Genomic DNA, 12,389 nt, shown 5'->3' with positions numbered 1-12,389 from the left:
TTCCTAAAGAATCGATGATATACAAATGAATTGATGTGGTTGTATCGATATATACAAGAGTCGAAACAAATGGATTAATGTGTTGTGATATAAAAAGGATAAGAAGAAAAAAGATATAGCAAAAATTGGAGAGAGAGAAAATGATGAAAAATCAATAAAGATTGAGGTGGCGAGAATAAACAATGTAGATAGTAAAAATGAAGTTCTGCGTACATAATTTGAAAAAGATAAAAAGTTGAAATTACTAATAAGCTATGATATTATTTTGTATGTGAAAAAAAATATTAACGTACTTTATTTTTGGACTTAACAAAATTAATTAAGAGTTAGTTATTAAAGGTCATATTCTTAAATAATAAGATAAAGTAAATAATAATAAAATTTCTTAGTTTTTATAACTCATTCCCCTAAAAGAGATCATGTGCGGGAATAAAAAAAGATAGGATCTAAATAAATTAAATAAAAAAAAAAGATAAGATAAGTAAAAGGTGAAATTGTCATCTATTCCTCCATGATGACCCCTCACTATTTGGAAGAGAAGTAAATCACGAGAAGTTTCGTCTATCAACAACAATACATTTAAGGAGGGGTTGAGGTTGTAAGTGTTGGCGTAGTAGGGGCTGGCAAGAGGGGGGTGAATTGTCTGCAAAATTAAAGATACCCTCCTCAAGACTTTCAACTCAAAATAAATAGCAATAATAATAAAGTAATAAGACAAAAAGAATCAGAGAAGACCAGAAGTTGACTTGGTTACAACCAAGATGGTTGTTAATCCAAGACGATGAAAAGCGCACTAACGATTTTCTTCTCTAAAGGCGGAGAAGCATTTTACACACTAAAAGCTCAGAACTATTGCTAGAAATGAATGTAGAGTTGATTGCTTGAATGATTGAAAAGATTTGGACCAAGGTTTTATTTATAGCTTTGGTCGGGGCACCCTGAAGGGGTTCGGGTGCTCTGGGGAGATAAAATTTTATCCTCCAACGTTCAGATCGAGTTTTGACTCGATCTGGTCAAAATCCAACTCCGGGCGCCCCGGGCTGTTGCGGGCGCTCGGACATAAAAGTCAACATAGGTTTGACTTTTGGTCCGGGTCTTTTCCGCTCCGGCTCCGTTTGCTTGGGTGATCTCCGCTATCCGGAATAGGGCTTGTTGGTTACTACTCGAAAAACCTAATGGTTCCACTGTACAAAATTTTGTACAAAGGTCTGAACTTTTTCCTAGCTACCATGTGTTCTTTTAAATTAAACTTGGATCGCCTGCGGAACTTAACACGTTTGATCCAAAATTTAATCTATTTGTTCTTTTAGGTTTTGACTTGGATCTCCTGCGGAACTTAACACGTTCGATCCAAATCACCTAAGTTATTAATTCCATTAAATATTAATTTCCATAATTGGTTCCCAGTACTGACGTGACAAGGCACATGACCTTCTTGGATATGGGAGCAACCACCACCGACTAGACAAAACCTATTTAGGAAAGCTAATATTTAATTTCCTAAAATAACTTTAGGTCAACCGAAAAGAACAATCAAATCACAAGGAAAATAAAAAACAAAGGAACACTTCATCGAAAGTAAATTCGAAACACTAAAATTATATGTCTCTTGTATTTGGTATTATTTCAAAAAATAACTAGTATGATGCGGAAAGGAAAAATACTAGTTATACCTTTTAGAAAAAACCTCTTGATCTTCTACCGTATTCATCTTCTAACCTCGGACGTTGTGTGGGCAACGATCTTCCGAGATGAGAAACCACCAAAGCACCTTCTTCTCTTCCTTGTAAGATTCGGCCAACTCCACCACCAATGCTCCAAGGAATATAAGCTTTCTCTCCTTCTTCTCCAAGCTTGTATCCAGCCACAACTTGATCTCCAAAAGGAAGAAGAGGTTCGACCACAACAAGGAGAAGAGAAAGCTTGAAGGGGCCGGCCACACCAAGGAAGAAAAGAGGGAGAAGAATAATAGAAGTTGTGTGTCATGAAGGCACCCCAACCCCCTCTTTTATATTCCTTAGCTTTGGCAAATAAGGAAATTTAATTATAATAAAATTTCCTTAACTTTCCTTGACATGAATTAATTGGGAAGAATTAAATAAAACTTCCTCTTTATCCACACAATGGCCGACCACAATCAAAAAGACAAATTAGGAGAGTTTCAATCAACAAATTAAAACTTTCTAATTTGTTTCTGGAAATTTTAAAAATAAAATTTCTCTTCAAAAATCCCTTCATGGTTGATAAAAAGAAATTTCTATAATTTTATTTTTCAACATGTGAATAATTTTACAAAGAGAATAAAATATCTTTCCAATTTACAAATAAGGAAAGAGATCTAATCTCTTTCTTTAATCTTTTGTAGATCCTTTTAAGAGAGATATTTTAATTTTAATTCTCTCCAATAAATTATATCTTCCACATAAGAAAAAATTAAAATTAAAATTCTTTTTAATTTCATTAGGGCCGGCCCCCTTTAGCTTGGGTTCAAGCTAGGGCCGACCACCCATAAACCATGCTTAGACCGGCCCTAGCTTGATCCCCAAGCTAGCTTGGCCGACCCCCTTTAGGTGGGTATAGAAGGTGGGTATAGGTGGGTATAGTACTCTATAATTAAGAGGCTACGATAGGGACCGAGAGGAGGAATTTGTTTTGGTTTCCCGATAAAATTAAGTATCCCGTGTTCGCCCCGAACACACAACTTAATTTTATCAATAATAACTCATTCCACTAGAGAACTATTATTGAACTACCGCACCAATCCCAAATTACATTTTTGGGCTCCTTCTTATTATGAGTGTGTTAGTCTCCCTGTGTTTAAGATGTCAAATGTCCACTAATTAAGTGAGTTACTAACAACTCATTTAATTAATATCTTAATCCAAGAATAGTACCACTCAACCTTATCGTCATGTCAGACTAAGTCCACCTGCAGGGTTTAACATAACAATCTTTATGAGCTCATCTTGGGGACATTATCAACCTAGATTACTAGGACACAGTTTCCTTCTATAATCAACAATACACACTATAAGTGATATCATTTCCCAACCTATCGGGCTTATTGATTTATCGAACTAAATCTCACCCATTGATAAATTAAAGAAATAAATATCAAACATATGTGCTTGTTATTATATTAGGATTAAGAGCACACACTTCCATAATAACTGAGGTCTTTGTTCCTTTATAAAGTCAGTATAAAAGAAACGACCTCTAATGGTCCTACTCAATACACTCTAAGTGTACTAGTGTAATTATATAGTTAAGATAAACTAATTCCTAATTACACTACGACCTTCCAATGGTTTGTTCCTTTCCATTTTGGTCGTGAGCTACTGTTTATAATTTATAAGGTACTGATAACATTATCTTCTGTATGTGACACCACATACTATGTTATCTACAATATAAATTAATTGAACAACTACAAACAAATGTAGATAATTTGACCAAATGTGATTCTTAATTCAAAATAAATGTTTACAAAAGCTTAGACTTTCAGTATACATTCCAACAGGGCTCACCCAAACCCATCTTCCGGTCTTTTCCTCGAGCAGGCTTCCATCTCGGCTTCTCGTCCCTTGAACGCCGCGCACTTTCTTCTCATCCACCGGAGTACTCTTCTGTAGCTCTCTCATCCTTCGGACGCACCGAGCCCGTCAGCTCCCTTCTCGTGTCATCCTTCTCGCTAGCTGCGTATTCCGCTCGACTTCCTAAGTTCATACACACTTAAACACAGGGATCAAATAACAAGCAGGACCTAACCTAACTTGATTGATCACATCAAAACAACCATGGGGTTCAACAATCTCCCCCCTTTTGATGTGCATCAACCCAAGTTCAAGTTAGGGTATAAAAACAAATAGTAATTTGAAAGAAATTACTAACTAACAGTTTAAGCATGAAAAGTACAAAAAAAAATTTGTAATACCAAAAAAAATTAAATTTGTCGATTTTCCTAACTCCCCCTTAACTTGTATACCTACCTCTCCCCCTTTGACCACAGTAAAAAGAATGGGGTAAAAAGTATAAGGTAAGGGTTTTTTGAAAAATTTCAAGTAAAGTGTAAAACTTAAAAAGTCAGGTATTTGAAATTTTTTCAAAGATGATTTTGAAAATATAGATATGTTTGAGAAAATTTTAAAAAATTTCTGAGTACAAAATCAATTATTTTCAAAAAGATTTCTAGGAATTTTCTTAAGATTTCGTAAAAATTCTAAGTTAATCCAATATTTTAAGTAAAAAAAATTCTAACTTTTAGAGGACTTTTTAACTTAGGTAAAAATAGTTTTAAAGATTTTCCAAAAAATTTTAAGTTAAAAAAAAATTCGCAGGAGAATTTCTCTACGTATAGATTTTTTTTTAAAAAAATTAACTTAAACAAAAATATTTTCGAAGAAAAATGTTTGAAGCATTATTTAATTCTAATTTTAATGCTTTTCAAGAAAGTTAATTAAACATTTCATTTCTATATTTGGCTTCTAGGCAGTGGCGAGGTATTAGGCCTTCTTAGTTATTGGAGCAACAACCACTTTCTAGTCAAAGCCTCATAAGGAAATTTAATTTTTAATTTTCTCACTGAAAGCCTTTTAATTTTTTAAATTTAATCTAGCAATGTTTTTGGAACTCAGTAAAGGTTACTTCCTACTAGATTAATCAGAAACTTAGGGGGTATATAGTTTCTTGGAACTTTCCTAAGTTATCTCTGATGTTTTCTAATATACCAATTTAATTTTCCAAAAGTTCTTAGCTTTAATTTTGGAAATTTATTTAAGCATGCATGTTTATTTTTTAACTTCTCAATTTCAATTTTTAATCTTTCATTTTCTAATTTTAAATTATCATACATTTCTAGTGGGCATGCTTTTGTTAAGTTTAATTTCAATTCAGTATTTTATTTTTCTAATTTTGCTAGATCTTTCATAAGCACTTTGATAAATTTAAAGGACTGAGTAGGGGTGAGATTGCATACCTTACTTACCTCTCTTGGTGATACTTCCCCTTCATCGCAGCTTTCTTCTTCTTTTGAAGATCCTCCCCCTTCATCTATGCTCATCTCTGAGTCAGAGTCATATTCAAAGAGATGGTTGGCCATCAGTGCTACTCCTGAGAAAGCTTCAACTTCTGATTCGGATGATGAAGAATCATCCCAAGTGGCTTTCAGACTTTTGCGTTTAGTGGATAACAGTCTCTGAGACTTGTCCTTTTTCTTTAATTTGGGGCAATTATCCTTGATGTGTCATTCCTCGTTACAATTGCAGCATCAAACTATCTTTTTATAGTGTTGATGCTTTTTCAACTGCGATCTAAATTTGTTAGTTTTAATAAATTTATTTAATTTTTTTACTAGAAGAGCCGCTTCAGTTTCGTCGATCAATGCTTCAGAATTGGGATCGTCCTTTTCGGCTTGTAGAGCAATATTGAGGTTCGTCTTCTCTAGTTGTTTATGTTGGATCGAGAAGCGCTAGAGGGGGGGGGGGGGTAAATAGCGCTTGTGGCTTTCACTCGTTTCGGATTCGTAAAAACGTTCGAGTAAATGCAGCGGAATTAGAAAGAGAACAACACACGAATACAAGTTATTTACTTGGTTTAGAGCCTTGAGCGACTCCTACTCCAAGGCCCACGCTCGTTGAGCGTTTATGTTCGACAACAACTATAATCTCGTAAAGTTCAGTACAAGTATGAAGTACAATGTTAAAATTAAAATAACAATTATACCGACAATGAAAAATAACAATCTTGAAGCTTCGGGTCGTCGGGGACTTGTCGTACCTCAACCGGAATGTCTCCTTCGCAGCGTACTTGAAGAAGAATCAGTTTGGAAGTTCTGATCTAAAGTGTTGTTCGAGATGTCTTTAAATAGTCTGCTTGAGGCGCCTCAAAGCCCCATTGAGGCGCCTCAAACATGGAGGCTTATCCCGCGTTTTGTGTTGCGATGATCTTCTCGTCAATGCCTCTTATCTGCCTGGAGGCGCCTTAATCACACTCTGAGGCACCTCAAAGGAAGCATTCAAGGCGCCTCAGCCTCTATTCAAGGCGCCTCAAAGCCTACAGCGTGCAACGTCTGCTCCTTTGCACCCGAGGCGCCTCCAAGCTCCATGGAGGCGCCTCGGACACTGTTCATCCGAGGCTTGACTTGCTCCTTTGTCCCTGCAAGACATGTTATTCCACAAAACACACACATATCCTATAAAACAAAGTTAACACACATAAAATATGACAATAGAATATTCTGACAATCTCCGAACTGTCCGGTGCTGACTTCGGATTTCCTACCGGAAACCCTAGGTCGAATCGACGCCTACTATTCCCTCTACGGGGAACGTGTCCTCACCTACTCCACTCAGGAGATTTACCTTTTGCCAGTTCGGTCCTTCAGACCGATTGGACTTTTGTTCAGCGTCCTAAGCTTCCGATCTTCATGCTGGATGTCCGGTCCTCGACCCATCCAGACTTCTACCCGGTTCGCGACACCAGGATTTTAACCTAGGGTTACCGCTCCCTAGGATTTTTGCCCGAAGCTCCAAACCGCCAAGACTTCTCACATAGGGTTACCACCTCCTATGACCTAAGGTTACCACCCCCTAGTGTTTTCCCCTTGTCTAACCGCAGCTAGGACTTTCCTGAAACACTTAATCATACACATTAGATAACAATTAACTTAACTTTGAATCCCTTTGCCATTATCAAAACTTGAGTTTGATCGTCGGATGCTTCCCGCACCAACAATCTCCCCCTTTTTAATTATGACAACCGAAATTCAAAGTTAAGTAAAAAAATACAATAAAGATAAGCATAAATTAGCACAAGCATAAATAAAACATAAGTACATTAAAGCTCCCCCTTAATAGAAGCTCCCCCTTAATAATTTTTTTTTATTTTGAATTTTTAATTTTCTTTGAATTTCCTTATACTCTCCCCTTTTGCCATATATCAAAATAAATAAGAGAGAAAAATGAGTATATAAGTAAACACTTAGCTCTTTTAAAATAAGTTTTTTTTGTAAATATTTAGCTCTTAAAAGTATGCTTTTAAAAGATTTAGAAATAATTTTCAAAGGATTTTAAAATAAGTTTTTGAAATGATTTTTCAAAGGATTTTAAAATAAGTTTTTTTTAATCATTTTTCAAAGGATTTTAAAATAAGTTTTTGAAAAATCAGATTTTAAAATAAGATTTTTAAAGTATTTTCAAATAATTTTTAAAGAATTTTTAAAATAATTTTTAAAAGATTTTTCAAATGATTTTTAAATAATTTTCAAAATGATTTTAAAAAGATTTTTCAAATGATTTTTAAAAGATTTTCAAATAATTTTTAAAGAATTTTTTAAATGGTTTTTAAAAGATTTTTCAAAAGATTTTTAAAGAATTTTCAAAAGATTTTTCAAATAATTTTTAAAGAATTTTCAAATGATTTTTAAATAATTTTCAAAATGATTTTTAATAGATTTTTCAAATGTTTTTTAAAGAATTTTCAAAATGATTTTTAAAAGATTTTTCAAATGATTTTTAAAAGATTTTCAAATTATTTTTTAAAAAAATTTCAAATGATTTTTAAAAGATTTTTCAAAAGATTTTAAAGAATTTTCAAAAGATCTTTCAAATAATTTTTAAAGTATTTTTAAATGATTTTTAAAGAATTTTTAAAATATTTTTCAAATAATTTTTAAAGATTTTTTAAAAGATTTTTTAAATGATTTTTACAGAATTTTTAAAAGATTTTTAAATAATTTTTAAAGAATTTTTAAAATATTTTTCAAATAATTTTTAATAGATTTTTCAAATAATTTTTAAAGAATTTTCTAATGATTTTTCAAATAATTTTTAAAGAATTTTCAAAAGATTTTTCAAATGATTTTTAAAAGATTTTTCAAATAATTTTTAAAGAATTTTCAAATGATTTTTTAAATGATTTTTAAAAGATTTTTCAAATAATTTTTAAAGAATTTTGAAAAGATTTTAAAATAATTTTTAAAGAATTTTTAAAAGATTTTTCAAATAATTTTAAAAGAATTTTTAAAAGTTTTTTAAAGAATTTTTTAAAAGATTTTTTTTTAAAAAAATTAAAGTAAAGGTTGATTTGGTTTAGTTGATTTTAATTAAATTTGAACAATTTGAACTTATTTGAACCTATATCCATCTCACCGGATTCTAAATTATCAATCAGGTAATCTTAAGTAATTTTGTGAGATGGTTATCTTTAAATTAGGTTATTTTTAAGGATTAATTTATATTTGAGTTAAACTTAGATTTTCTAATTAGACAATTAAATATGTCTTTCCATGATTGATTTCCAGGTCAGGGTGAGGCTCTAGGCCTTTTTGGGTATGGGATCATCCATCCCTTCCTATACAGAATCACTCAAAGAAATATATATTTAATTTTCTTTTTGAAACTCCTAGATTTAACTAGCAAGTGTAAATTATGCCTAGATCCTTAAGTTATCCTAGTCTAAGCATGTATATTGCAAGGAAAATAAACAAACAAGCATCAACCAGTTCTATCTATTGGTAAAGATGGTCTTTCTATTGTCTCCCCCTGGATCATAGCCTCGATATGGTCTATCAAGGTAATGGATCTGATCCTTGGGGACCCAATATTGTCCAAGTGTAACTTGATTAACCAAGTTTGATTTGGGGACCCATGCTTGAATTATGTTTCTATTATTTCTATTTGCTAACGACAGATATGATTTATACTTTATTTTGGTCTTAAATCCAAGTTTGGATTTGTTGTAAATGGCTCGCTGTTTTCCAAGAATCAGATCCAGATTCTTGGAACCCAAGGTGAACCGTTCCAATGTGTCCTTGAGTTCTTTAATTTGAGTTTTCAAATTGGAATTTTCTTCCTCAAGTTGTTGGACTTGATTGAACTTCCAATTTGAACTGGCTTAATTAAAGAACTCGAGTCAGTCGCTTCCTTAAGGGTTATTACCTCCTTTTGGAGCGACTTGACCCGAACGTTGGATTTAGCCAACTTTTTTAGCAAGTAGGGAACTAAATTCTTTAATTCATCTATTTGAGTTTCGGCAAGTAAAGAACTTACAGTGGGGTTCAGCCCTTCGGAAACGGATGCGGATCCGTGGCTTCGCTCGGACTCGGTTTCTGATTCGCTCTCGATCTCGGATTCGGACTCGGTCTCGGTTTCGACAATATTTGCTTGTATCGGTAGAGCTAGGAAGCTTGTTTGTTCAAGCTCTTCATCGGAATCTTCGGAGGAGGACTCATCCCACGTCGCCTGCAACACCTTCTTCTTTCTAGCTTCCTTAGTCTTGATTGTACCTGCAACTAACACAACACCTTCCTCGACCAGAGTAGTATTAGTCTGTTTAAATAATTCATTTATTAAATTGTGCTTACTTACTTTCGCATTGGAGTGATCCGAGCGCCCGGACATAAAAGTCAACTCAGGTTTGACTTTTGGTTCGGACCTTCTACTCTGTTTCAGCTCGCCTCGGTCCGGGTCTTTTCCGCTTCGGCTCCGTTTGCTTGGGTGATCTCCGCTATCCGGAATAGGGCTTACCCGAACCAATCTTCCGGTCTTTTCCTCGAGCAGGCTTCCATCTCGGCTTCTCGTCCCTTGAACGCCACGCACGTTCTTCTCGTCCACCGGAGTACTCTTCTGTAGCTCTCTCGTCCTTCGGACGCACCAAGCCCGTCGACTCCCTTCTCATGCCATCCTTCTCGCTAGCCGCGTCTTCCGCTCGACTTCTTGCGCTCCTAAGTTTCTGTACACTTAGACAAGGGATCAAATAACAAGCAGGACCTAACCTAACTTGGTTGATCACATCAAAACTATTGGTGCGGTTAGCACTAACGGTCTAACTCAAGTTTTGATGAATGACAAAATAGGTTAAGTTAGTTTCGTTGTTATCTAACACTATGATCGAGTGTGCAGGAGAAGTCCAGATAGGTCGACAGGCTGACCTGATGTTTGGCATGAAGCCCAGTTAGGTCGACGGGCCGATCAGATAGCTAGCACGAAGTCTAAACGGGTTGACGGGCTGACCGGACGTTTGGCACAAAGCCCAGACGAGTCGAAGGGCTGACCAGACGTGTAACGACCCAATTTTTCCAATTTCAAGTTCTAAAAGTCCATAAAAATATTTGGAAATACTTTTAAAATATTCTAGAGATTTTTAGGAATTTTTAGAGTATTTTTACGTAATTTTTGGAGGTCGTTTAGTAGGGTTATAAAAAGAAAGAAGTTTTAAAGAAAAATGTTGAAGGTGAGATTTGAACCCACGATCTCGGGTTGGACTGACCCAAGCAAAACCGGCCCCAACCAGCTGAGCTACACGATTTTTGTTAACCTTATATGGAGCGAAATATATATATGCAGTAGCTGGAACGTTTGAAATAAATTGAAGAAAAAGGGGCGCGACTGAGAATCGAAGCACATACCTCTGGCTTCGAGCAAAGCCCAACGGACCAACTGGGCTAGCGATCGTTGCTAATTAAATAGGCTGCGGCAAATATATAAGCTATAGTTGGAACCAAAAATAACTCAAGTTATAAGGAGAGGACTTAAGTTATTTCCCGTGACCTAATTCCTTCTCACCTCTTCTCCTCTCACGCACGCGCGGCGCGGCGAGGCGATTTTCTGCTCTCGGCAGAAGAAAGGGCGACGGAGCTAGGTTTCCTCCTTCCGGCGCCGACGAAGCTGTTTTCCGGCCAACCTCATCCGTGGTGGTCGTCCCGACAGAGAGGAGCACGCGTGAGCACAAGAGGAAGCCGAGGACTTCATCTTTCCGAAGCCCTAGTGTTCGTCCCGATTGGTTGTAAGTCCAAGTAAATCACGGTGAGTTGCTACTCACCTGCAGTAGGAGTAGTTCCGCGATTTCGTTTTTCTTCTTTGCTTTGCTTTCGGATTCTTGTTTCCTTCTTTGATTCCGGAGTTCCGAGGTTTATTCCTTGATTCCTTTCTTTGTTCCCGAAGTTTTGCCTTCTGTTGAAGTTGCTTCCGAGAATCTCAAAGAAAGGAGATAGTTTTGTTTGCTTAGCATGTGGTTTGTTTTTCTTGAGTTGCTGCCGTGAGAAATTCTTGAATTGGATGAAAGGTTTCGATCTTGATGTTCTCATGGTTTCCTTGAAGTGGAATTTGTGTTCACAGAATCGGAACATAGGGTACAGAATTGAGTTGCTAGGAATATAACTTATATTTAGCATACCATTTTTGGATTCCATGTTCCATGTTACTGCCGTGAGCAGGATTGAGTTGCTAGTCTTCATCTATAGTAGCATGATTAAATAATCAGAAGCTTGAAGAGATTTAGGTTCTTTGTTACTATGTTGAGCAGAATTGATACATATATATGTATAGTATTTGAGTTTAGGCTTTCTTTGCCGTGATATGTGCTGTGAAAGGGGCACGAATTGTATCTTTTGAGCTTACTGTTTAATTCAGGTTTATAGGGGGAAAGTGATAATGATGAAGCAATATGGTCCTACCCAATGTCTTTTATGAGTGCGAGAGGGCCCTTGCAAGCATGACACTGATAGTAGATGCCGGTGATGTGATACTAAATAAAGGATTGTTGTTATCGGATATGTGTTCAGAAGTTCTAAAGTAGATGGCTCAAAGTACGTGCTAGGAATTAGTGAAATTATCTCCATTAGTTAAGAGGGATAGAGAAATGAGTGGGGGTGTCGACTGTAGCTAGAGCTGTAGTTTTCGAGCCTACTCTTTAATAGAGATGAAGACAGTGTAACTGGCATTGGATGGCTAACTAGTGGTCCATCATTTAACATTGGATCTGACCGAACCATGTGAGAGATGATTATAGGATGAGATTGTTTTTATAAGTATGCAGATTTTTTAAGTGTGCAGATTTTATTAAGCTTAGTATAGTGCAGATTTTATAAGTATAAAGTGCAGATTTTGTAAGCTTATAGAATGCAGATTGTTGTTAAGTGTGCAGATTTTAGTAAGCTTAATATGCAGAATTTTATTAGCATAGTGGGCAGATTTTTGGTTTAAGCCTTTCAAAGTTAGAATTTGCTTAAACATTTCAGTTCCTTTTAAAGAAGTATTCTTTTAGAAATATTAGAAAAGAATAAGAAAGATAAAGAAAGGAAAGAAAAAGGCCAAGGCCTTAAGTAGATCCCAAAGTCAAGACTTTAAGGATTTTGGCACACGAGGTGCTTATTAAAATGCCAAGGCATTTAAAGAAGAAGTAAATAAGATAATAAGTATTTTACTTTTAAAGGGCATGTACCGGACACAAGGTCCAAGGGATGGGCTCCAAGTTGCCCCTAGGCACAAGGCCTAGAAATATCTTAGTAGTTTCGGGATTAGCTACCTCGATTCTTATTAAGAATGCGCGCAAAGTGGTACAATGCCGGGCCCAAGAGAAGTTGATTATTATTTTAATCTATTATGTAAATA

This window comes from Zingiber officinale, chromosome 2A (genome assembly GCF_018446385.1).
Source record: "Zingiber officinale cultivar Zhangliang chromosome 2A, Zo_v1.1, whole genome shotgun sequence".
NCBI lineage: Eukaryota > Viridiplantae > Streptophyta > Magnoliopsida > Zingiberales > Zingiberaceae > Zingiber > Zingiber officinale.
This window is presented reverse-complemented; position numbering follows the sequence as displayed.